Source organism: Molossus molossus, unplaced genomic scaffold, assembly GCF_014108415.1.
Source record: "Molossus molossus isolate mMolMol1 unplaced genomic scaffold, mMolMol1.p scaffold_m16_p_2, whole genome shotgun sequence".
Classification (NCBI taxonomy): Eukaryota; Metazoa; Chordata; class Mammalia; order Chiroptera; family Molossidae; genus Molossus; species Molossus molossus.
This window is the reverse complement of record NW_023425355.1, coordinates 73,017,564-73,045,260: the sequence shown is the minus strand read 5'-3', so window position 1 is coordinate 73,045,260 and position 27,697 is coordinate 73,017,564. Positions and strand designations below refer to the sequence as shown.

General features: G+C 37.3%; 1 pseudogene; it reads right to left on the bottom strand.

Moving 5' to 3' along the window:
* Positions 1-22,455: 22,455 nt before the first annotated feature.
* LOC118636117 lies at positions 22,456-23,309 on the bottom strand (annotated as a pseudogene).
* Positions 23,310-27,697: the final 4,388 nt, after the last annotated feature.

The following is a 27,697-nucleotide window of genomic DNA, read 5'->3' as shown; positions in this document are numbered from 1 at the left end:
CAGAACAGCACTATTTATTTTTTAATTAATTAATTAATTTTTATTACAGATGTATCTCTTTTTTCCCACACAGATTGCCCCCTCCCTCTACCTCCCTGCCCTGTTCCCACCTTTGTTGTCCATGTCCATTGTTCATGCATACATGCATATAAGTTCTGTGGTTTATCTCTACCCCCAAACCCCTCTTCTGTGGATTGTCCATCTGTACTCCACTTCCACATCTCTGGGCCTACCCCATTCCTCAGACTGTTACATTTATTATGTTCCACAAATAAGTGAGATCATATGATACTTGTCTTTCTCTGTTTGGCTTGTTTCGCTTAGGATAATACTTTCCAGGTCCCTTCATGTCATATCAAAGGATAAGAGATTTTTTCTTTCTTACAGCTACATAGCACTCCATTGTGTATATGTACCACAGCTTTTTTATCTATTCGTCTACTGATGGACATTTGGGCTGTTTCCAGATCTTAGCTTTTGTAAATAATACTGCTATGAACATGGGAGTACATATATTCTTTCTCACTGGTATTTCAAGCTACATAGGGTATATTCCTAAAAGTGGGATAACTGGGTCAAATGGCAGTTCCATTTTTAATTTTTTGAGGTAACATCATATTGTTTCACATAGTGGCTGCACCAGTCTGCATTCCAACCAGCAGTATACTAGAGTCCCCTTTTCTCCACACCCTCGCCAACAGTTGTTGTTTGATGATTTATTGATGGTGACCATTCTGACAGGTGTGAGGTGATACCTCATTGTCATTTTAATTTGCATCTCTCTGATAATTAGTGATGTTGAGCACTTCTTCATATGCCTCTTAGCCATTTGTATGTCCTGTTTGGAGAGGTGTCTATTTAGTTCCTCTGCCCATTTTTTCATTGGGTTCTTTGTCTTCCTTTTGTAGAGTTGTATGAGCACTCTATATATAATAGAAATCAACCCCTTATCTGACATATCATTGGCAATTATTCTCTCCCATACAGAGGGTTGCCTTTCCATTTTGATGATTATATCTTTTGCTGTGCAGAAGCTTTTGAGTTTAATGTAGTCACATGTGTCCATTTTCTCCTTTGTTTCTGTTGCCTTAGGTGATGCATCAGTGAAAATTCTGCTGTATATGATGTCTGAAATTTTGTTGCCTACAATTTCTTCTAGGATTTTTATGGACTCATGAGACACATTTAAATCTTTTATCCATTTTGAATTTATTGTTGTGTATGGTGTAAGTTGATGGTCTTGTTTTATTTTTTTAAATATAGCTTTTCAATTTTCCCACCACCATTTATTTAAAGAGGCTGTCTACTCCACTGTGTGCCCTTGCTACCTTTGTCAAATATTAATTGAGCATATTGCCTTGGGTTTATTTCTGGGTTCTCTATTCTGTTCCACTGGCCTATAGGCCTGTTCTTGTGTCAGTACCAGGCTGTTTTGATTAAAGTTGCTTTGTAGTATACCCTGATATCTGGTATTGTGATCCCACCTTCTTTCTTTTTCTTTTTCAAAATTGCTGTGCCTATTTTGGGTCTTTTTTTGGTTCCATATAAACTTTTGAAGTATTTGTTCTAGTTCTGTGAAGTACGTCCTTTGTATTTTGATGGGATTTGCACTGAATTTATAAATTGCTTTGTGTAGTATGGACATTTTAATGACGTTAATTCTTCCAATTCATGAACAAGGTATGTGCTTTTACTTTTTTATATCTTCCTGTATTTCTTTTTTAAATGACCTGTAGTTTTCTGCTAATTGGTTCTTTACTTTTTGGTTAAGTTTTTTCTTAGGTATCTTAATTTTTTTATTTTTTTTTTTACCAGGATGGTAATGGGATTGTTTTTTTAGTTTCTCTTTTGCTGAGTTCATCATTGATGTATAAGAATTACATCGATTTCTTGACATTAATTTTGTATCCTGCTGCTTTGCAAAATTCATTTATTAAGTCTAGTAAATTTTTGATGGAGTCTTTGGGGTTTTCTACGTATAGTAGCATGTAATCAGAAAATAATGACAGCTTCACTTCCTCCTTTTCGATTTGGATCTTTTTATATTTTCTTCCTGTCTGATTGCTGTGGCTAAGACTTCCAGTACTATGTTAAATAAGAGTGGCAAAAGTGGGCATCCTTGTCTTGTTCCTATTCTTAAGGGAAATGCTTTTACTTTTTGCCCATTGAGTATAATGTTGGCTGTAGGTCTTTCATATATGGCCTTTATTATGTCGAGATATGATCCCTCTATTCCCGGATTGCTGAGCATTTTTATCAGAAATGTGTGCCGGACTTTGTCAAATGCTCTTTCAGCATCTATTGACATGATCATATGATTTTTATCATTCATTTTGTTTACGTGGTGTATCACATTTCTTGATTTGTGAATATTGTACCAGACTTGTATCCTTGGGATGAATCCCACTTGTTTATGGGGAATAATGTTTTTGATGTATTGCTGGATTCGATTTGCTAGTATTTAGTTCTGGATTTTGGCATCTATATTCATCATGCATATTGGTCTGTAGTTTGCTTTCTTTGTCATTTCTATTTTTCATATTGACATTAGAATTATACTGGTTTCATAAAAGAGGTTTGGAAGTCTTCCTTCTTCTTGAATTTTAAAAAATAGTTTAACGAGAATGGGTATTAATTCTTCTTTGAATGTTTGGTAAAATTCCCCCGTGAAGCCATCCGGCCTGGCCTTTTGTTTGCTGGGAGAGTCTTGATCACATCTTCAATTTCTTCTGTTTTATTGGTCTGTTTAAGTTTTCTAGCTCTTCCCGGTTCAGTTTTGGGAGAGTATGTGTTGCTAGAAATTTGTCCATTTCACTTAGATTGTCGAATTTTTTGGCGTATAATTGTTCATGATATTTGTTAACAATCCTTTGCATTTCTTTGGTGTCAGTTATTATTTCTCCTCTTTCATTTCTGATTTTGTGCATTTGGGTTTCCTCTCTTTGTTTTTTGGTGAGTCTAGCTAAAGGTCCATCAATTTTTTGAATTTTTTCAAAGAACCAGTTTTTTGTTTCACTGATCCTTTGTATTGTTTTGTTGTTGTTGTTGTTGTTGTTGTTCATTTGTTTCCATGTCATTTATTTCTGCTATGATTTTTACTATTTTTTCTCTCTACTGGCTCTGGGGTTTTCTTTTTGTTTGCTTTCTAGTTCTTAAAGGTGTGAGGTTATATAGTCTATTACAATTTTTTTTTGCTTCTTGAGGTAGGCCTGTAGTGCTATGAACTTACCTCTCAGAACTGCTTTTGCTCTATCCCATAGGTTTTGTGTTGTGTGTTCATTTTTATTTGTTTCCAGGAAGTTTTTAATTTCTTCCTTGATCTCTTTGGTAACTCATTCATTGTTTAGTAACATGCAATTTAGCCTTCATGTGTTCAAATGTTTTTGCATGTTTCTGTTGCAGTTGATTTCTAGTTTCATGCCATTGTGATCTGAGAAGATGCTTGATATGATTTCAATCTTCTTGAACCTGTACAGACTTAGTTTGTGCCCTAACATATGGTCTATCTTTGAGAATGCTCCATGTGCACTTGAAAAGAATGTGAATTCTGTGGTTTTGGGGTATAATTCTATGTAGATATTAAAACCATTTGAGCTAGCGCTCATTTTAGAGTCTGTATTTCCTTGTTAATTTTTTTTGTCTAGAGGATCTATCCAGTGATGTCAGCGGGGTATTGTTCTGTGCTATGATTGTATTGCTGTTGATATCTCCTTTGAAGTGCTCCACAAGATTTTTAATTAATGTTGCTGCTCCTATATTGGGTTCATATATGTTTACCAAGGTTATACCTTTCTGTGGATAGATTCTTTCAATATTATGTAGTGGCCTCTTTGTCTCTTGTTATAGCCTTCATTTTGAAGTGTTCCTTATTAGATATGAATATTGCTACCCCAGCTTTTTTTTCTTTCAGTTTGCCTGAAAAGTATTTTCCATCCCTTCACTTTCAACCTATGTGAGTTTTTTTCTTGTGAGGTGGGTTTCTTGTGAACAATATATATGTAGTCATGCTTTCTTATCCAGTCAGCTACTCTGTGACTTTTTATTGGAGCATTCAAACCATTCACATTTAAGATAATAGTTGATATGTACTTATTTATTTCCGTTTTTCTTCAGTGTGGTTCTAATTTTTTTTATATTTCTTCTACTAACTACAGCAGTCGTTTTAGCATAGCTTGCAGTGCTGATTTGGTGTTAATATATTCCCTTAGCCTTTATTTGTCTGGAAACCTCTTTTTTGACCTTCTATTTTGAATGGTTCCTTTGCTGGGTAGAGTAGTCTTGGATTCAGATCCTTGTTTCCCATGACCTTGATTACTTCATCCTATTCCCTTCTGGCCTGTAGTGTTTCTGTTGAGAAGTCAGCTGAGAGCCTTATGGGGTTTTCTTTGTAGGTCACCTGTTGCTTATCTCTTGCTGCTGTTAGGATTTTCTCTTTGTCTTTAATTTCTGGCATTTTAATTACTATGTGCCTTGGTGTGGACCTGCTTTTGTTCTTCTTACTTGAGGCTCTCTGTGCTTCTTGAACGTGAATGCCTTCTTCCTTCACCAAATTAGGAATGTTTTCTGTCACTATTTCTTCAAATATATTCTCTACCCTTGACCATTTTCTTCCTCTTCAGGGACTCCTATGATGCGAATGTTATTACGTTTCCAGTTGTCCCACAATTCCCTTAAGCTGTCTTTCTGTTTTTTAATTGTTTTTTTCTTTTGTTTTCTGATTGTTTGATTTTTTCTACCCTTTCTTCTAATTCACTGATCCAGTCCTCAGCTTCCTCTACTCTGCTAGTTAGTCCTTCCAATGTGTTCTTAATTTCTGCTATATCATCCTTGATTTCCACTTGGTTTGTTTTCAATGTTTATCTTTACTTATGTTGCTGATGCGCTTACTCATGCTGTTGAGCTTCCTCAAGATCATGGCTCTGAACTCTACCTCTGATAATTTGCTTAACTGCATTTCATTTATCTCATCTTTGATAAAGGTCTCTTTTTCTTTCATTTGCAATTTGTTTCTTTGTTTCACCATTTTGGCTATCTCAGTGGGTTTTCGAGCCTGCCAAATTTTCCCTATGGGTATTAGTGTTCTGTTGTGTGTGGCTCCCTCTGCTGGGTTTGGATGAGCCTGGGTGGGCCCACATTAAACACCACTGTCAAGTTTCACATTCTTGGGTCGATTTGCAAGCCCAAGAAAGGTTCAGTTATCCTCTAGCTCTTTCTTGGTGGCTAGTATTCTCAGTTACTCAGTGCCTTTTAATGTAGCCCTGGTGTTCTTCATAAGAGTACTTCCACAGAGTGGGATAGGTGCTGGTCATTAATGAGACTCCATTTGCATTTCTTTGCCTCACCTGGGAAAGGCTGAATCCCCAAGGAGGGATATGGTTGCTACTTTCCCCATAGCTCTGGGAAGGAACACACTGGCCAACGTCCTTTGTGGCCGCAACTCAGCAAAATCTCTGAGTGCCCTTCAAATCCCGGGTGTCCCCACAGAGTTCCAGCCCAGTCTGCCCTCCCCTGTTGTAGTCCCCAGGTGAGTGGCTATGGCTATTTTAGTGCTCTTTCCTGGCTCTCTGAGTTGTGGAGCAGGCTTGGTTGTTATTCCCCAAGAGCACTTCTCACAGCTAAGACTGCTTCTGCCAGTGGATTCCAGCCCACCAACCTCTCATGCCTCCGCAGATCCTACCAGTGTTTGTTGTTATATGGTCTTGTCCTGCTGCTTTTCTCTGAGGATTTGTTTATATTGTAGTTATAATTCCTGTTTGGTCCTGGGAGATCGCGTTTGTAGCTTCTATTCACTCCACCTTTATTTTTACATCCTCTATGCCTATCTTGTGTGCAGCTGGATCACACAGGCCTTTCTTTTGCCCCTGTATTCTGCAGGTCCCATGGGTAAGTGGATCACACAGTCACTTTGGGGACTCTGCTCTATGCCTATATTATGGGCTGCTGGGTCACACAGGCCTCTCTGGTGCTTCAGCACCCTGCTGGTCCCATGGGTATCTGGATTGCACAGTCCCTGCTGGGTTGCATAGGCCTCTCTGGTGCCCCCACACCCTGCAGTTCCCATAGGCTGAAAGGTGGATCACACCAGTCTCTCTGGGGCCCCGCTTCCCACTGCTCTTGCGGGCTACTGGACCACACAGGCCTCTGTGGAGTCCCAGGTCCCAATACTGGTGGCTGGGGAGTGCTGCTGCCCTGTGGGGCTCAACTCCTGCTCAGTTTTTATGTACTTTTTGGGGATGCATCTCAGCTGCTGGTCTGTGCTTCTGTTATCTGGGGATGGATGTCTGCTCCCTAGCCTCTTTTGCTGGGGGTTTATCTGGACTCTGATTCGGCTGCTACTATGGGGGATGTTTTTGGGTTCCCAGATGCCTGTGGCTTTCACGACTAGCATCTTGGGAGCCCCACTATTGTGCACTGGTCTGTGTTGACACAGAGTGTCCACTGGTGCGATGGTGCCAGGTGTGCTGGTGGGCTCAGGTTGCTAGGTCCTAGCCACTCCCAGTACCTCATCCCAGGGAAGATCTGGGATCTTCCAGAATGGTGGTACCTCCCTGCGGTGCAGGAAGAAGTGTTCTGTAGGGCCACTTACCACGGAAGCAGGCTGCTCCCATCCACAGCACAGGAATTTTGAGCTTCGTGGTTTTGAACTGCTCGGGTTTGGTCTTCCACTTTCAAGTCCACTCACACTCTCTCACACACTAGCTCACTCTCTCACACACTCACCCTCTCTCCTTTCCTGCCTGTTGCATTCTCATAGCAGCACTATTTATAATAACTAAGATCTAGAAACAACCTAAGAGTCCATCAGTAGATGAGTGGGTAAAAGCTGTAGTAAATTTACACAATGGAATACTATGTTTCTCTTACCCTTTGAGACTGCATGGAGGGAACTGAAGAGTATTATGCTAAGAAAAATAAGCCAGTCATAGAAAGACAAGTATCACATGATCTCACTTATATGTTTAATCTAATGGATAAAAGGAACTGATGTAAAAAATAGATACATGAAAGTAGGGAACAAACTGAAGAACCACAGAGGGAAGTGTGGAGGGAGGGAACAGGAAGAGATTAACCAAAGAACTAATATTTATATATGCATAACCAATGGTGAAGGCAGTGGGGGGTGGCAGTTCGGTGTAGGTGGTCAATGGGGGAAGCCAAGCATCTAGAATACTTTCAACAATAAAGATATATTTAAAAAAGGTAAATTCTACTTTTGCTTTCATATACAGAGAATGATTTGTCAGTATTATAATGCTAAATATTGTGAATATCAGTTACTAAGCTGGTGAACAAAAATGTTTCACAAAGGAAATAATAAACTGGTATTGAGCAATCAGGACAGCATCATCTGAGTGTGCAAATTGCGTGTTCTAGGCAGGTTGACAATTACTTTCTAAATTGTCACGAACTCAGTATATGTAATAGAAAATATAGATGTGATAAAAAGGGAAGGGTTTTGGTAATGTTGTTATATGCAGGTTCAGTCTAAAAAAACAACCCCACTTTGTACCTCTGCACATGGACATACAAAATGATTGATTCTGTCAGTTATGCCAGAGTGTACTTGGGAAAGATGTGATAGTGCTTCGAGGCAAGATCAAAGTCAAGAAACAGCTGTATCTAAACTGGATCTGACCATGAGCACGAGGCTCTTTAGCAATAGATTACCAAAGCAATTATCACACAGCTTATTCTTTCAAGAGACACAGATTAAATAATACTTACCTAGGTGGGAAAAATGAGGTCACTCAGAACCAGCCTAGATCTTATCTTTTCATGTAAAAATCTTCCACCATTTTGCATAGCCACTTTTGTTTCAACTTTGTTGATAAGTAAAAACATGGAGAAAACAAAGACCCTTGCCTTGTCATAAAGCAATTTTTTAAAAAAATTTTAGATGATAGTTTTATTTTTTTCTAGGTTTAGATGATACTTTTAAATGCTTTTATTACAGCCTGCCTACAATTACATAGTGGCATATAAGAGATCAACTTTTAATCTTCCTCAAAATAACCAAGTTTAAAAATAATTTTACTACATTAAATTAAAGCCATATTAAATAGAAAGCTGTTGAGTTTTATTTCATTCATTCACTCATTCAACAATTATTTAATTATTGAACATTTACTATGTACCAATACTGTTTTAGGCATGGAAAAAAAGCAGAAAATAAGACAGATACAACCCCTTCCTTTATAGAGTTTATAATCCACATGTGGTGGATAAAAATCAGAAGGATTATCTCAGCTGTCAAGGTACCCCCTGAGAAGAGAGGGGTCTCAGCCCTACACTAGGCCCTCAGCCCAAGATTCCAGTGCTAGGAAGAGAAGTCTCCTCAACATCTGGCTGTATAAACCAGCAGGGACTGAGGCTTCTGGAGACCCAGACAACTCCTCTTAAAGGGCCTGCACATAAACTAACTCTGACTCATGCCCTCTGAGCTCCAGTGCAGGGACAGCAGCTTAAAAGGCACCAGAAAAACAACTGAATTGTTTGGCACTGGGCAGCTTTCTCCCAGACAGAAGTGATGGCAGAGGCTATTGTTCCTTTAATGAGCCTGTTTCCCATAAAGCCAGCAGATGGTGCCATAACTGAGACTTCATCAACCTGGCTCACACTGTTTGCTCCACTCTGATGATTTCTTGAGACCCTACCCCACCCAACCTTCAGGCACACCCATGCTGTTTCCAGTGGCTTTACCATAGGAATGGTTTGTCTTGACTCATGCTTCAGATTTTTCTAAAATCTCTCCAACAAGAAGCATATGACCTCAGTGAGCCACATATATCTTGATACCTGGTCCCAGTCCCAGCTCTAGCAGTAGCTGGCCTTGGTTCACAGCTTGGCTATGCCTGGGCACCTCCAAACACAATACAAGAAGCAGCAATCTGCAGATGACTTTGTAGCTTATGCGTGTGAGCCTGGGTAGAACACAGGCAGTGGCTGACCTTGGCCTGCATCTCCCAGGGGGCTCCAGAGCCAGCACAACCAGTTGACAGCTTTAAACCATGTTGAAGCACCACCACCCAACCACCTCCACAAAGTGACACATTCAAGGGGTAGACTCAGTGGGTACAAGAACCATGCTGAAATAAGTCCTGCTTTGCGGGGTGAGCCTCTGCACAGCTTATCTTCCCTAGTGGTCAGATGTTGGTAGTCAGTGGTCACAGACAGTCCTTGCAACTGATCAAACTGAGTAAATCCTTCCCACTGATGTGCCAACAGCAATTAAGACTCAATTACCACAGAAGGGTGCACAGCCCACACAGGGAGTGCACCTCAAGTGCCCAGCTGGGCTGATCAGGGGGCCTGTGCCACTGGATCCTACAATATACCCACTATACTAGAGCACCCCAACAAGCCTAGGAGGCATAGCAACTTTACCTAATATGTACAAACAAATGCGAGGAGCCAGCCAAAATGAGGAGACAAAGAAACATCCCAAATTAAAGAACAGAACAAAACTCCAGGAAAAGAACTAAACAAAATAGAGATGAGCAATCTACTAGATGCAGAGTTCAAAATACTGATTATAAAGATGCTCAAGGGACATAGTGAGGGACTCAAGAGCATATAAAAGAACCAGTCAGAAACCAAGGATACACTAATTGAAATAATGAATAATTTATAGGAAATCAACAGTAGAGTAGGTAAATTCAAGAATCAAACCATTGATTTGGAATACAAGGAAGCAAAAACACCCTAAAGAATCCAAAAATTTTATGTAGTCCCATGTGTTCATTTTCTCCTTTGTTTCTATTGCCTTAGGTGATGCGTCAGTAAAAATTCTGCTGCATATGATGCCTAAAATTTTGTTGCCTACAGTCTCTTCTACGATTTTTATGGATTCATGAGTCACATTTAATTCTTTTATCCATTTTGAGTTTATTCTCATGTAGGGTGTAAGTTGATGGTCTAGTTTCATTTTTCTGCAAGTAGCTGTCCAATTTTCCCAGTACCTAAAACACCGATCAAAAAGAATATATGTACCCCCATGTTTGTAGCAGCACTATTTACAATAGCTAAGATCTGGAAACAGCACAAGTGTCCATCAGTAGACAAATGGATAAAAAAGCTGTGGTACATATACACAATGGAGTACTACGCAGCTGTAAGAAAGAAAGATCTCTTATCCTTTGAGATGACATGGAGGGACCTGGAAAGTATCATCCTAAGTGAAACAAGCCAAACAGAGAAAGACAAGTTTCATATGATCTCACTTATTTGTGGAATATAATGAACATAACAGTCTGAGGAATGGGGTAGTCCCAGAGACGTGGAAGTGGGGTACAGACTGACAATCCCCTAAAGACGGGGGGGTGGGAAAGAGATAAACCACAGAACTTATATGCATGTATGCATGAACAGTGGACATGGACAACAAACTGGGGAAAGGGCAGGAAGGGAGGGGGAGGGGGGAATCAGTGGGGGGAAAAGGAGAAACATCTGTAACAGAAATTAATTAATAAAAATAAGTAAATAAAAATAAATAAATAAATAATAAATAAAAATTAAGATAACTACTCTTAAAAAAAAGAATCCAAAAATTTAGGGTAGTAAAAGGAGCCTCTGGGACAACTTCAAGTATACCGATATTCACATAATGGGGGTGCCAGAAGACCAGAGACAGCAAGAAGTTGAAAATCTATTTGAAGAAATAATGACAGTAAGCTTCCCTAACTTGTTGAAGTAAATAGAAATACAAATTTAGTAAGTGAAGAGAGTCCCAAATGAGAATAACCAAAAGAGGTTCACACCAAGACACATAATTAAAATAAAAGTTAAAGAAAAACATAGAATCTTAAAAGCAGCAAGAGAAAAGCTGCTATTTATCTACACGGGAGCTCCCATAAGACTGTTAGCTAATTTCTCAAAAGAAACTTTGCAGGTCAGAAGGGAGTGGCAAGAAATATTTAGAGTGATAAAAAGCAAGGACCTACAACCAAGATTGCTCTATCCTGCAAAGTTATCATTTAGAATTGATGGGCATATAAAGAGTTTCCCAGACAATAAAAAGATAAAGGAGTTCATCACCACCAAACCAGTATTATATGGCATATTAAAAAAAAGCTTTCTTGAAGAAGATAAAAAATATGAACAATAAAATGGCAATAAACACATATCTATCAGCAATTTAATCAGCAAATAAAATGAAAAACGTAACAGAAACATACTCATTGATACAGATAAATTTGTTGTTTGCCAGATGGGAGGGATTTCAGGGGTATATGAAAAAAGTGAAGGGGTTAAGAGGTACAAATTTGTTGTTACAGAATAGTCATGGGGTGGAGGGGGTCAATGGAGGAAAAAGGGGAGAACATCTGTAATACTTTCAACATTAAAGATAATTTTTATAAATAAGAATAAATAAATTTACTGGGGTGATATTTTTAATAAAGTTATATAGCTTTCAAGTATAGATTTCTATGATACATGATTTGCATATTGATTGCATTGTGTGACCTCCACCCAAAATCGAATCATCTTCCATTCCTTATATTTGACTCCTTGTACTCTTTACTAACCCCCAACACTTTCCCTCTGGTAACTACGATACTGTTGTCTGTGTCTATGAGCATCAGTTTTATATCTCATATATGAGTGAAATCACATAGTTCTTAGCTTTTTCTGATTGACTTATTTAACTTAGCATTATATTATCAAGTTCCATCCATGTTGTCACAAATGGCAGTATTTCATCTTTTCTGATGGCTCAGAAGTATTCCATAGAATTCCATAGTATATATGCACCACATCTTTAGCCAATCCTCTATTGAAGAACACTGCTTGTCTTCATGTCTTTGCCACTGAAAATAGTGCTGCAATGAACAGAGAGGTGAATATATATTTGCAAATAAATGTTTTCAACATTTTCAGGTAGATACTCAGAAGAGTGATTGCTGAGTCATATGGTAACACTATTCTTAATTTTTTGAGGACCTGCCATACCGTTTTCCATAATGGCTATACCAGTTTACATTCCCACCAGCAATGGATTGTGGTTCCTTTTCTCCTCAACCTCTCCAACACATATTACTTGTCTTGTTAATAATAGCCATTCTGATAGAAGTGAGGTGTTATCTCATTGTAGTCTTTTATTGTTTATTTTTGAAAGTATTACAGATGTCTCTCTTTTTGAATCCCCCTTTGACTCCCTTCTCTCTACTCCTGTTCCCCCCACCTTCACTGCTCTGATGTCTGTGTCCATTGGTTATGCATATGTGCATATAAGTTCTTTGGTTTATCTCTTCCCAGCCCCCCTCTCTCCCCTTTCCTAAGAGATTTGTCAATTTTTTTCTCTACTTCCATGTTTTTATATCTATTTATTTCATCATCTTATTTTGTTCATTATGTTTCACAAATAAGTGGGATCATGTGGAACTTGTCTTTCTTTGACTGGCTTATTTTGCTTAACATAATACCCTCCATGTCTATCCATGTTGTCTCAAAGGGTAAGAAATCTTTCTTTCTCACAACTGCATAGTAGATCATTGTGTACATGTACCACCACTTTTTTATCCACTCATCTACTGATGGACACTTAGGCTGTTTCCAGATTTTAGCTATTGTAAATAGCGCTGCAGTGAACATAGGGGTGCATATATTCTTTCTGATTGCTACTTCAGACTTCTTAAGATATATCCCTAAAAATGGAATCACTAGATCAAAGAGCAGTTCAATTTTTAATTTTTTGAGAAAACACCATATTGTTTGCTATAGTGGAGGCAAACCAATCTACATTCCAACCAACAGTGTACTGGAGTATCCTTTTCTTTATATCTTTGCCAGAACTTCTTGTTTGATGATTTCTTGATGGCAATCATTCTGGCAGGTATGAGGTGATACCTCATAGTTGTTGGTTTTTACCTCACCCGAGGACATTTTTGCATTTCAGATATAACAGGAGGGAGAGAGGAAGGAAGAGAGAGAGAGAAACATCGATGTGAGAGAGACACATCAACTGGCTGCCACCCACACAACCCCCACCAGGGCCAGGGAAAACCGCAACCTAGGTACGTGCCCTTAGCAGGAATCAAACCTGGGTCATTCTGGATTGCATGGTGACGCTCTAACCGCTGAGCAAAACCGGCCAGAGCAGTTTTCTTTAAATATATTTCATTGATTTTATTTATTTTAATTAATTATTTTTGTTACAGATGTTTCTCCTTTTCCCTCACTGATACCCCACTCCCCCTTCCTCCCCATCCTGTCCCAAGCTTTGTTGTCCATGTCCATTGTTCATGCATACATGCATATAAGTTCTGTGGTTTATCTCTCCCCCCAAACCCCTTTATCTGGGGATTGTCAGTCTATATATCACTTCCATATCTCTGGGACTACCCTGTTCCTCAGACTGTTATGTTCATTAGATTCCACAAATAAGTGAGATCATATGACACTTGTCTTTCTCTGTTTGGCTTGTTTCATTTAGCATAATACTTTCTAGGTCCCTCCATGTTGTCTCAAAGGATAAGAGATCTTTCTTTCTTGCAGCTGCATAGTACTCCATTGTGTATATGTAACACCGCTTTTATATTCATTCATCTACTGATGGACATTTGGGCTGTTCGCAGATCTTAGCTATTGTAAATAGTGCTGCTACAAACATGGGGGTACATATATATTTTCTGATTGGTGTTTCAGGCTTTTTAGGGTATATTCCTAGAAGTGGGATCACTGGCTCAAATGGCAGTTCAATTTTTAAGTTTTTGAGGTAACACCATATTGTTTTCCATAGTGGCTGCACCAGTCTGCATTCCCACCAGCAGTGCACTAGAGTCCCCTTTTCTTCAAACTCTCACCAACACTTGTTGTTTGATGATTTGTTGATGGCAGCCATTCTGACAGGTGTGAGGTGATACCTCATTGTTGTTTTAATTTGCATCTCTCTGATGATTAGTGATGTTGAGCATTTGTTCATATGTCTCTTAGCCATTTGTATATCCTGTTTGGAGAGGTGTCTATTTAGTTCCTCTGCCCATTTTTAATTGGGTTATTTTTCTTCCTTTTGTTGAACTGTATGAGCACTCCATATATTTTGGAAATTAACCCCTTATCTGATGTATCATTGGCAATTATCCTCTCCCATATAGTGGGTTGCCTTTCTATTTTGGTGGTTGTTTGTTTTGCTATGCAGAAGCTTTTGAGTTTGATGTAGTCCCATGTGTTCATTTTCTCCTTTGTTTCTGTTGCCTTAGGTGATGTATCAGTAAAAAGTCTGCTGCATGTGATGTCTGAAATTTTATTGCCTACATTTTCTTCTAAGATTTTTATGGATTCATGAGTCACATTTAAGTCTTTTATTCATTTTGAGTTTATTCTTGTGTATGGTGTAACTTGATGGTCTAGTTTCATTATTTTGCAGGTAGCTGTCCAATTTTCTCAACACCATTTATTAAAGAAACTGTCTTTACTCCACTGTATGCTCTTGCCGCCTTTGTCAAATATTAATTGAGCATATTGCCTTGGGTCCATTTCTGGGTTCTCTATTTTGTTCCATTGATCTATCTGCCTGTTCTTGTGCCAGTATCATGCTGTTTGACTACAGTGGCTTTGTAGTAACCTGAAATCTGGTAATGTGATCCCTCCAACTTTGTTTTTTTTTCAAGATTTTTGTGGCTATTCATGGTCTTTTTTGGTTCCATATGAACTTCTGATGTATTGGTTCTAGTTCTGTGAAGTATGTCATTGGTATTTTGATGGGGATTGCATTGAATCTATAGATTGCTATGTTTAATATGGACATTTTAATGATTTTAATTCTTCCAATCCATGAGCAAGATATGTGCTTCCACTATTTTATATATTCCTCTATTTCTTTTTTTAATGTCTTGTAGTTTTCTGTGAATAGGTCCTTTATTTCTTTGGTTAAGTTTATTCCTAAGTATCTTAATGTTTTTTCTGCGATGGGAAATGGGATTGATTTTTTTAGTTTCTCTTTCTGTGAATTTATTGCTGATGTATAAGAATGCCATGTATTTCATGATGTTAATTCAGTATCCTGCTACTTTGCCAAATTCATTTATTAAGTCTAGTAAATTTTTGATGGAGTCTTTGGGGTTTTCTATGTATAATATCATGTCATCTGCAAATAATGACAGTTTCACTTCCTCCTTTCCAATTTGGATCAATTTTATTTCTTCTTTCTGTCTGATTGCTGTGGCTAAGACTTCCAGTACTATGTTGAATAAGAGTGGTGAAAATGGGCATCCTTGTCTTGTTCCTGTTCTTAAGAGAAATGCTTTTAATTTTTTCCCATTGAGTATGATGTTGGCTGTAGGTCTTTCATATATGGCCTTTATTTTGTCAAGATATGATCCCTCTATTCCCAAATTGTATTTTTTTATTGATTTTTCAGAGAGAGGAAGGGAGAGGTATAGAGAGATATAAACATATATGAGAGAGAACATTGACAGGGCATCTTTTGCATGCCTTCCACTGGGGATTGCGCCCACAACTTGGGCATGTGCTCTGACTGGAAATCATACCAGTGATCTCTTGGTGCATGAGTCAATGCTCAACCATTGAGCCACACCAGCCGAGCTCTCATAATTGTTTAATTTGCATCTCTTTGATGATTAATGACATTGAACATTTTTTCGTATGTCTCTTGGCCATTTTATGTCCTCTTTAGAGAAGTGTTCATTCAGGTTCTTTGCCCATTTTTAAATTGGACTATTTTTCTCCTTTTTTTAAGGAATATGAGTACTCCATATATTTTGGAAATTAACCCCTTATTCGATGTATTATTGGCACATATCTTCTCCTTTACAGTTGATTCCCTTTTCTTTTTGATGCTGTTTTTTTTTTTTTTTTTTTTTTTTTTTTTTTGCTATGCAGAAGCTTTTTAGTTTGATGTAGTCCCATTTACTGATTTTTTGTTTGTTTGTTTTTCTTGCCCTATGTGCTGTATTGATAAAAAGTTTGCTATTTGTGATGTTTGAGATTTTGCTGTCTACATTTCCTTCTAGAATGTTTATGGTTTTATGGATTACATTTAAGTCTTTTATCCATTATGAGAATATTCTTGTGTATGGAGTAAGTTGGTGGGCTGGTTTCATTTTTTTTTTTCATATATACCTAAAATATCCAATTTTCCTAACACCATTTACTGAAGAGTCTATCTTTACTGCATTGTATGCTCTTACCTCCTTTGTCAAATATTTATTAAGCATAATGTCTTGGGTTGATTTATGGGTTCTCAGTTCTATTCCATTAATCTATATGTCTGTTTTTGTGCCAGTACCAGGTTGTTTTGATTACAATGTCTTGGTAGTGTAACCTTAAATCTGGTATTGTGATCCTTCCAAACTTGTTCTTTTTTTCCAAGATTGTTTTGGCTATTTACTGGTTCCATAGAAACTTTTGGAGTATTTTTTATAGATATGTGAAGTATTCCATAGGTATTTAAATAGGGATTGTATTAAATCTATGGATTTTTTTGGGTAGTATGAACATTTTAATGATGTTTATTCTTCTAATCCATGAACATGGTATTCTTCCAATCCATGAACACACTTTTATATCTTCCTCTGTTTCTTTTTTCAATGTCCTGTCTTTTTCTGAGAACAAGTCTTTTACCTTCTTGGTGAAGTTTATTCCTAGGTACCTTAATTGCTCTGACCATTTTTTAATTGCACTGTTTGTTTGGTGTTGATTTAGATGTACCAGTTCTTCACATATTTTGGATATTAACCCCTTGTTGGAGTTGTTGTTTGCAAATATCATCTTCCATTTGGATGGTTGCCCATTTTTTTGGCAGGTTTTTTTTTTTTTTTTTTTTTTTTTTTTGCTGTGCAGAAGCTTTTTAGTTGATATATTTAGTTTTGCCTTTATTTCCCTTGCCTTTGTTGTCAAATTGATAAAGCTTTTTCTTTTTTTTTCCATTTTTCGTACAGATAGAGTGGGAGGGAGAGAGAGAGAGAAACATCGATGTGAAGGGACACATCGAGTGGCTGCCACCCGCACGACCAACCAGGGCCGGGGACAAACTGCAACCAAAGTATGTGCCCTTAGCGGGAACCGAACCCGGGTCTCTCCGGACCGCAGGCCGACGCTCTAACCGCTGAGCCAAACTGGCCAGGGCGATAAAGCTTTTTCTAAGATCAAGGTCTTTAATTTTAGTATGTATGTTTTCTCCTGTGTAATTTATTGTTTCAGAGCTTATATTTTGGTCTTTGATCCATTTTGAATTAATTTTTGTACTTTGGAAAAACTGTAGACTAGTGTGTCATTCTTTTGCATGTTACTTTCCAATTATGCTCTCACCATTTGTTGCAAAAGATAAAGCACATTTAATTAGTTTCCAGATCAAAAAATAATTATCATAGTTTATTTTATATTATATGCTTATTGATCACTCAAAGTCTACATAGGAATAATTAGCCTGAATTCAGTACACACACACACACACACACACACACACATGTGCACACAAACACATACATACACACAAACTCAGCATTAAAAAAATTTATACTGGATTTGTGCTGAGGATTTTGATGATTTTTATTCTAGGAAGTTCCATAGGTTTGCCTGAGTTAATTTCTTGTCCCACACATATAAGATCAATGTCCCAAACAACACACCACTCCCTGAACACTGATAACACATAGCCACAGTCCAAAGTAAAATTTTACAATCTTGCATTTACAAAGATTACAGAGAAAAGTCTTTGGATTTCTGACAAATGCAGTAAATCATTTGCCTGGGTCTTTCTTATGAGCTAAAGCACAAGCTTGTGTGAGAATTAGTGGTCTCTATTATCTGGCATTTGTTATATAGGCAAAAAGCATTAAATATTTGTTATTTTTTTTTTTTTTTTTAGTTTCAGGGAGAATTTATTTTTTCAGAAACAATTCTATGAAATAAAGAAAAGAAGTGATAATCAATAAGATTTACTCTTAATCTTGTAGCAATTATTTAACATGCTAAGTTAATAAGTGTTATAATGGTGATAAATTGAAGAAAAAAATTATTTAAAATGATACTAAAAAATTTACTCTTACTAAGCATTCTCAGAAAGTTAGAGTCAGAGGGTCCATCATGATTTAATTCAACTCAGAATTCTAAAAATTATTCCTACTTCCTGAGTACTATATACCAGGTGCTGTACCAATAGTTTACATGTATTTTTGCAGGAAGGAGGAGGTCAATGGGGAAAAATGAGGGCATCTGTAATACAATCAACAATAGAAAATAATCTATACAGACAGAAAAAAAACAAAACAATTTACATGTATTTCCTTAGTTAATCCTCATAAAATTCTATGAGGTATATAGCATTACTATCTCCATTTTTTAAGCATGAAACTGAAGCCAAAGGAGGTTAAGTGACTTTCTCAAATTCACACAACAGGTAAGTAAAAGAACTGCCTCTTTACTTCCATCCTGTCTTCCTAATTCTAGAAGAAGGAAAACTGAGACCCAGAGATGATCAACAAATTTTTACAGGTTGTACAGCTACCTAGAGGCAGAGTCAGGGCTATAAGCCTAGCTTCCTAACTCCTAATAGTGTCTTTCTATGGCTTCCAGCCTCTAATATCTTCAGGGAGATGGAACATGTTTCAGACAGTTGAATCAATATTCTTCCTTCAACAAGGCCTAAAAACAAAACCCAAGCAGGAAGTCACCTTGGTTTTAGTCTTTCAAGCTTATTTATTAAGATAAAAAACTCTGTCTTTTAAAATAGCCCTTTCTGTGTATACTGCTACATAGTAGGCATACTCAAATGAAAGTAAGTCGATAGCAAGGCACAGAACACCTGTCTTCACACAGAAAATAATTAAATACACCTGAGTTCATTGGCTTATTTACGCACTGGTTATGTAGTATATATATTACTGGGGAAACACTAAGAGCAGCCTGAAAAATAATTCTCAGTAAATTCAGAAAAAATATAACCTATTAAAATAGAAAACAACAACAACAACAACAACAACAAGACATTTGGGCTGCTGTTTTTAATGTTTGAATGTTGGGCAAATTAATCAATTAGGCTTCAGACTGAATAGCTAATGATCTCATATTGTCTCAGATTTGCCATCCTGTTTGTCCTCTTGAGCCTGTTTTGCAGTCTCTAAGCAGCAAGCTGAGATTATAGCATATAGTAGGTGCTCAATAATTGTTTGCTGATTCAATGACTGATAGTAGGTTGGCTCAGATTACCAAGGTTCAAAGGGCTAATCCCTTTCTTTCAGAAGGATTTAAAAAAACATGAGATAGGACAAAAAGGATATATCTGTTCTTTTATGAAGCTCCTCAAATGAAACAGAAGGTTTTTTAAGTATTATTAGCTGTTGTTTATTTTTTCTCGACACACTGGTCATTTGCAGGTCCAAGTACATCTGTGGAGAGTACTCTTCTTAACTCCAGACATAAAAGCCTGCCATTTCAACTACAATGTGTAATATAATTAACCCTATGTCATAATATGGCATTGGAAAACCTGTAGTGTACACTTTGCCAAACTCATAATGATATAGATAAGTGCTCGCCTCCCACACACAGTCTAGCTGTGCCATAGAAAGCCCAAACTAAGGAAGAAGTTTCTTTCAACAAATGTTAATCTGTCTTTCCTCAAGGGCAAAAAATGTTTAGGGAGAAGCTCATCTAATAAGACAGATGAAAGCAGCAACTAAACCCTTTGGCATCCTCCATTCTTCACCTAGATGTCCCCTCGGTTCAATCTCCCATAAAGACATTTCCTCCACATTATTTATAAACTTGAAAGGAAAGCAATTGATCAAAGGAGTTGTTCCAATATTCCAAGGAGGAAAGCTGGGTTTAAAACAACCTTAAAATTTACCTGCAGCTGCCCATTTCTCAGGGCTATTTTGAGGAGAAAAAGTCCTTGACGAAACCTTAAAACAAGTAAATGTTACCTTGCTTCCAAAGAGGTCATACATTAATACTTTGAAATGTGCTGCTTTAAAGCAATAAAATAATCTTGTTTTTAAAACTAGTAAATGTCAGAAGTTTGGACTTCCTCGTTTTTCTGACATTTCTCTACCAGCTTCTCGAGACATTAGCCCAGCAACTTATGCTTTGAAGCTTTGCCATTTAAACTCCATACAAGAATGGATAAAATTTCTGGGTCCTTGAGGATACTACTTTAAGGACAGAGGGGCAGCTTAAAAATGGGGTTAGAACAATAAAGAAAAAAATGTGAGATGGGAGAAAAAGAGCCAGTCTTCTCTTTGCTACTTTCCATTCTGTGCTATTCAGTAAGTCAATGCCCCTCTCTGAGCCACAATTTCATCATCTATTAAAAGAAAGTTACAAAAATAAAATAGAAAGAAAGAAAGAAAAAGAAAGAAAGAAAGAAAGAAAGAAAGAAAGAAAGAAAGAAAGAAGTTGGAATGAACGCTTTCTGAGATCCTTTCGAGTGTCAGCAATCTATGATTCATCATCATTTGTGACTTTCTTATGATGATGGTAAAAGAAAAACTAATAAAATAAAAATAATTTTATTTGTAGCAACATTAACAATTTCCAAAGATTTGGATAGAGGAATAAGTAGTAGCATAAATTTATATGAGAAAAGTAGAAGCTGTTTGTTTGGCACTTTAACTGCAAAAATATGTTCTCATCAAAATGTCATTTCCTCCTAGTAATGAAAGCCTCAGCAAAAAATTCAAATGCAGCCAAAGTTGCCTTGCATAAGAGTGGGTGGGATGAAGTAATGAAAAGAGCATAGGATCAGAGTGTGGAGTTTGGAATCCAAATTATGGATCGACCATTTATTAGCTGTATGACTTTGAGAAAGCTGCTTAATCTCTCTGAGACACAGTCTCCTCTTTGTAAAATAGTGTGAATTTCTCAAGATTGTGGAAATAATTAAATTAGATAACATACATAATTATCTTGGCAAGTAGCAGATGGTCAAATAATTAGTCCTTTCTTCCCACTCACTCCCCTTATATAATCCATAGAAATCAGTTCCTGATTTTCAGAAATGTATAATTTAGTGATCAAATGAACAAAACACACTTGAGAAAAATTAGATAACAGTGTCAGATAGCAGATGAGTAGTAAAGACTCAAAGGGGTTTCCAAAACACTAAATTGTGATTTCAATCTTCTTGAACTTGTAGAGACTTAGTATGTGTCCTAACATGTGGTTTATCTTTGAGAATGTCCCATGTGCACTTGAGAAGAATGTGAATTCTGTAGTTTTGGGGTGTAATTCTCTATAGATAGCTAAGATCTGGAAACAGCCCAAATGTCCATCAGTAGACGAATGGATAAAAAAGCTGTGGTACATATACACAATGGAGTACTATGCAGCTGTAAGAAAGAAAGATCTCTTATCCATTGAGACGACATGGAGGGACTCGGAAAGTGTCATCCTAAGCAAAACAAGCCAAACAGAGAAAGACAAGTATCATATGATCTCACTTATTTGTGGAATGTAATGAACATAACAGTCTGAGGAATGGGGTAGTCCAAGAGACGTGGAAGTGGGGTACAGATTGACAATCCCCAGAAGAGGGTGTGGGGAGGAGATAAACCACAGAACTTATATGCATGCATTCATGTATGCGTGAACAATGGACATAGACAACAAAGCTAGGGACAGGGTGGAGAGGGAGGGGGAGGGGGTAATCAGTGGTGGAAAAAGAAGAAACATCTGTAACAAAAATAAATTAATTAATTAAAAAAAAAAAAGGAAACACTGAATTGGCCTTGGAAGCTTCTTAAAGGAGGTAGGATCTCATCTTTATCTTTGCCCTTAAAAATGTAATTTATTCCACAAATTAGTGGGATCATGTGGTATTTGTCTTTCTCTGATTGGATTATTTTGCTTAGCATAATACTCTCCAGGTCCCTCCATGTCATTTCAAAGGATAAGGTATCTTTCTTTTGTACAGCTTCATGGGGGTGGGGCGAGATCAAGAGGAAGATGTGGGGGGGGGGGGAGGAGAAACATCTGTAACAAAAATTAATTAATTGATAAAAAACTTCAGGGATAAAATAATGTAATGTATGCAGAGAGATTTTTGTTCTAAGTGTACAGATACGGAAGTGAGATAAGAAAAGGTCAGTGTCTTGACTAAAGTAACACAGTTTATAATGAAAAGAACTGGCACTTGAATCCAGGTTTACTGGTCTCAGATACAGTGCTCTTTCCAAAGCAAAGAGGCTGAGTCTGGATAGGTAGAGAGAAGTTGGTTATGGAGAGAGAGTATAAGACAGAAGTTATAAAAGAAAAAGAGATACAGGTGTGGCAATATCAGCCATCAGAGCAGAAATACCTCATTTTCTCACCACCAATTCCATGAACCAAGATGCACTGGCTTTGCCTTCCTCCTTCTTCTTTTTTTTTTTTTTTGAAAAGAAAAAGGAGCTTGTAATCCCTTTTATTTTTCTCTGTTTAAAATCAAACAGAAAGAAACATCAATTCTGTTATACACTAACATTTTCAAAGTACATCATTTGTACAAGAGGAGGACTAAGAACAGAAATGTGTTAGAGATCCAATGTCAGTGTGAGTGGGCGCCTCACACGGCTTTCCGGTGGTACTCAGGAGGAGCCACTTTGTAGTCACTGGCACTGAACAAAGTTGCAGAATTCTTTGCCAGGTATTTCAGGAAATCGTGAAGGTAATTCAGTAACAAAGCAAGGCTCTTCTCATCCAGAGGTGTGTAGGCCAGCATCGCTCCAATTCATACAAATAATCTCAGTAGGTGCGGCGCTCCATACACCTGGGACATGGGCACATCAGGGTGATCCGCGAGGATTTCACCATACTGTGGCCTCTCAAATTTGTAGAGCAGCTGAATGCCCAACATCACATCGAAGTATTCCTTTATCCCTGCCACTACTTCATTAACAGCATACTCCTTATTATCCGTGTTTCCTCGAGATTTCTTGTAATTTGCATAATCCTCCAGAATGGAATCCACATTCTTCTTGGCAGGAAGATAAAAGAGCTGTTTCTGGCAGGTAATTAAGTCCCAGTCATCAATAAGCCATGGTTTTAGTTCTTCAGGAATCTTTACTTTAACTTCAACTCTGTTCATGAATGTTTCCCCGTTCTCAACAGTAGGGTCTTCCCGAGCTCTCTTCTTGCGTGGAGGCTGAGGGGTCTCACTGGTATGGCCACTGTCTCCATTTCCAGATGTTTTCTGTTTGTTCTTTTTTGTTTTCACGTCAACATTCTTCTGCTGCAGACCAGATGCCTTCTTCCCTGGGGCAGCCCCTCTCATCTTCCCCTCTGCGTACTGCTTCTGATTGGCTCTTTGAAGTTCTCGCTGTTTTTGCAGATTGGTGTTCACGTACTTGAGTACTCTGCTTTCTGGAACCCATTCATCCCAATTTTTATTCCAACCACTGTAATGTATAAAGTATTTCACTTGTTTGTCCTTAATGGCAACCTTTACACACTTGGCTTCATAAAGAAGAGGTCCGTAAAAGCACAGCACTCGCTCACCCTCCTGGAATTTAGGCTTCGGGTCCTGCTTCGGCGCCATTTATTGGGATTCGCCGCCGCCTACTCCTTCTCCCACCACCCCGACTACCGCCCCCACTCGCCACCCCACCCAGCTCCACGTCCTGCCTTCCTTCTTATAGCAATAGGTAATATGTCCTTTCTTTTACCCAAGACCAAAGACTAGATTCCAACCCACCTCACCTTTTCAAGGGCTTTGCACCTACAAATTTTAAATTTCTTGCTTTTTATTAATTTATCCCTATTCACAGTAAAACTTATCAGAAGAGTTGTCTCTAGTTTCTTTTTTTTAATTGCCTAACTTATTTTATTAAAATAAAAATCAGAAATCATAAGTAACATACACAATGTCCCTTTCACCATTTAAGTAAGATACTTTGATTTTATTTAAATATTCTCATGTTTTCAATGTAACAGTATCTGAGAATGAGGCATACTCTTTCTAATGCTTTTTGTTTTTGTTTTTGTTTTTTGTTTTTTGGTACATGCCCCTAGCGGAAACCAAACCCGGGACTCTCTGGTCCGCAGGCCAACACTACAACCGCTGAGCCAAACTGGCCAGGGCTCATTTTTTCTTTTATCAGGTTTCCAATCCCAATCAACTGCAATGGTTATTACCAAGGCCAACAATGGCCCCTATCTTTGCCAAATTCAGTGATCATTCTCAGTTCTTATCTTTCATTTCTCAGCAATATTTGACATGGCTAAATAGTTCTCCCTCCTGAAACCTCTTTCATCTCCAAGTTTCCATAAATATATATCCCCCTGGGTTTTCTCTTACTTGGCTATTACTCCTCAGTCTTTTTATTGCCCCTTCTTTCTCCTTTGTTTGATTACATTTTTTATTGTATCATTTTTTTTAATTTTATTTTTTATTAATTAGTTTATTTTTGTTACAGATGTTTCCCCCCGCCCCCAGACACCCTCCTCCATATACTGCCACCCCTTCACAGCATTGTTATGTCCATCAGTTATGCATGTATATATATAAGTTCTTTGGTTTATTTCTTTTCTCCACCTGGGCACACACCTATGAGGTTTGTTAGTCTGAACACTACTTCTATGTCTATGGGTCTATTTTGTACATTATATTCCACAAATAAGTGAGATCATGTGGTATTTGTTTTTCTCTGATTGGGTTCTTTCCTTAGGATAATACTCTCCAGGTCTCTCCATATCTCAAAGATAGACCACATATTAGGACACAAAGCAAGTCTCTACAAATTCAAGAACCTTAAAATCATATCAAGCATCTTCTCAGATCACAGCGGCATGAAACTAAAACTCAATTACAACAAAAACACACAAAAACATTTAAACACATGGAGGCTAAATAGCATGTTGTTAAATAACAAATAAGTTACCAAGGAGATCAAGAAAAAAATTAAAAACTTCCTGGAAACCAATACAAGTGAACACACAACAACGCAAAATATATGGAACACAGCAAAAACAGTTTTAGAGGAAAGTTCATAGCACTACAGACCTACCTCAAGAAACAAGAAAAAATTCTATTTGATTTTCTAACCCTACAGCTTAAAGAACTAGAAAGTAAACAAAAAGAAAAACCCAGAGGAAGTAGAAGGAAGAAATAGTAAACGTCAGAGCAGAAATAAATGACATAGAGACCAAAAAAAAAAAAAAAAAGAAAAAAAAATTCAAAAGATCAGTGAAACAAAAAGCTTGTTCTTTGAAAAGATAAACAAGATTGATTGACTTTTATCTAGACTCACCAGGAAACAAAGAGAGGACCCAAATAATCAAAATCAGAAATGAAAGAAGAGAAGTAACAATTGACACCATAGAAATACAAAGGATCATCAAAACATACTATGAACAGTTATATGCCAAGAAATTGGACAAATTTACAGAAACACACAGCGTCACAAATCTGAACCAGGAAGAGACAGAAAAATTAAACAGACCAATAACAACTGAGGAAATGGAAGATGTAACTAAAAAACTCCAAGAAAAGAAAAGCACAGGACCAGAGGGCTTCACAAGGGAGTTTTATGAAACATTCAAAGAAAATCTAATACACATTCTCCTCAAACAATTCCAAAAAATCCAAAAAGATGGAAGACTTCAAAACTCATTTTATGTGGCCAGCATAATCATAATTGAAAAAACACATAAAGATACAACAAAGAAAACGATAGGCCAATATGTCTGATGAACACAGATGCCAAAATCCTTAACAAAATATTAGCACATTGAATCCAGCAATATATCAAAAAAACCAATTATTCATCATGACAAATTGGGATTCATCTCAGGGATGCAAGAATAGTACAACATTTGCAAATCAATTAATGTGATATACCACATAAACAAAATGGAAGATAAAAACCACATTATCATATCAATAGATGCTGAAAAACCATTTGACAAAATCCAGCACCCATTTCTGATAAAAACACTCAGCAATGTTGGAATAGAGGGATTATAACTCAACATAATAAAGGTCATATATGAAAGACCTACAGCCAATATCAAACTCAATGGGCAAAAAATAAAGCATTTTCCTTATGAACATAAACAAAACAGGGATGCCCACTTTCACCACTCTTATTTAACATAGTACTGGAAATCTTAGCCACAGAAATGAGACATAAGGAAAAAAGTAAAAGGGATCCAAATTGGAGAGGAGAAAGTGAAATTGTCATTATTTGCAGAATACATGATATTGTACATAGAAAACCCTAAAAAATCCATCTAAAATCCACTAGACTTAATAAATGAATATGTCAAAGTTGCAGAATACAAAATTAACGTCATGAAATACATGGCATTCTCATACACTAACGATGAATTCACAGAAAGAGAAATTAAAAAACCAATCCCATTTACCATTGTGACAAATGGGAACTCTTCACAGAAAACTACAAGTCATTGAAAAAAGAAATGGAGAAAGATATAAAAAAGTGGAAGCATATACCATGTTCATGAATTAGAAGAATTAACATCATTAAAATGTCCATATTACCCAAAGCATTCTATAGATTCAATGCAATCCCCATCAAAATACCCATGACATATTTAACAGAAATAAAGCAAACACTCCCATAGTTTATGTGGAAACAAAAAAGACCCCAAATAGCAACAGTAATATTGGAAAAAAAAAAAAAAAAAAGAACCAAGTAGGAGGAATCAGAATACCAGATATCAGGTTATACTACAAAGCCATTGTAATCAAAACAGCCTGGTACTGGCACAAGACCAGGCAGATAGATCAATGAAACAGAACAGACAACCCAGGAATGGACCCAAGACAAAATACTCAATTAATATTTGACAAAAGTGGCAAGAGCATACAGTGGAGTCAAGATCGGGTCTTCAATAAATGGTGTTGGAAAAAACAGGATAGCTACATGCAAAATAATGTAGCTAGACCATCAACAACACCATACACAAGAATAAGCTCAAAATGGATGAAAGACTAAAATGACATGTGGATCCATAAAAATCGAGAAAAAAATGTAGGCAATAAAATTTCAGACATCATATGGAGCAGTATTTAAACTGATACAATACATAAGGCAAGAGGAACACAGGAAGAAATGAACACATGGGATTACATTAAACTAAAATTTCTGCACAGCAAAAGATACAACCATCAAAATGAAAAGGAATCCCACTATATGAAAGACCATTATTGCCAATGATACATTACATAAGGGATTTATTTCCAATATATAGAGAGTACTCATACAACTCAACAATAGGAAGACAAAGAACCCAATTAAAAAATGGGCACAGGGGTTAGAGCTTCAGCCCACGGACAGGAGAATCCCGGTTTTGGTTTCTGTAAAGGCACATACCTATGTTGGAGTTTGTCCCCGGTCCCAGTTGGGGATGTGTGGGTGGTAAATACTCCATGTGTCTCTCACTTTTTAAATTCTTTTTTTTTAAATTAATTAATTTATTTTTGTTACAGATGTTTCTTCTTTTTCCCCCACTGATACCCCCACCCTCTCCCTTTCTGCTCTGTCCCCAGCTGTGTAGTTTATGTCCACTGTTCATTAATACATGCATATAAGGTCTGTGGTTTATCTCTCCCCCACTACCCCCTCTTCTGGGGATTGTCAGTCTGGATGCCACTTCTATGTCTCTGGGACTACAACACTCCTCAGATTGTTATGTTTATTATATTCCACAAATAAGTGAGGTCATATGATACTTGTCTTTCTTTGTTTGGCTAGTTTCGCTTAGGATAATACTTTCCAGGTCCCTCCATGTTGTCTCA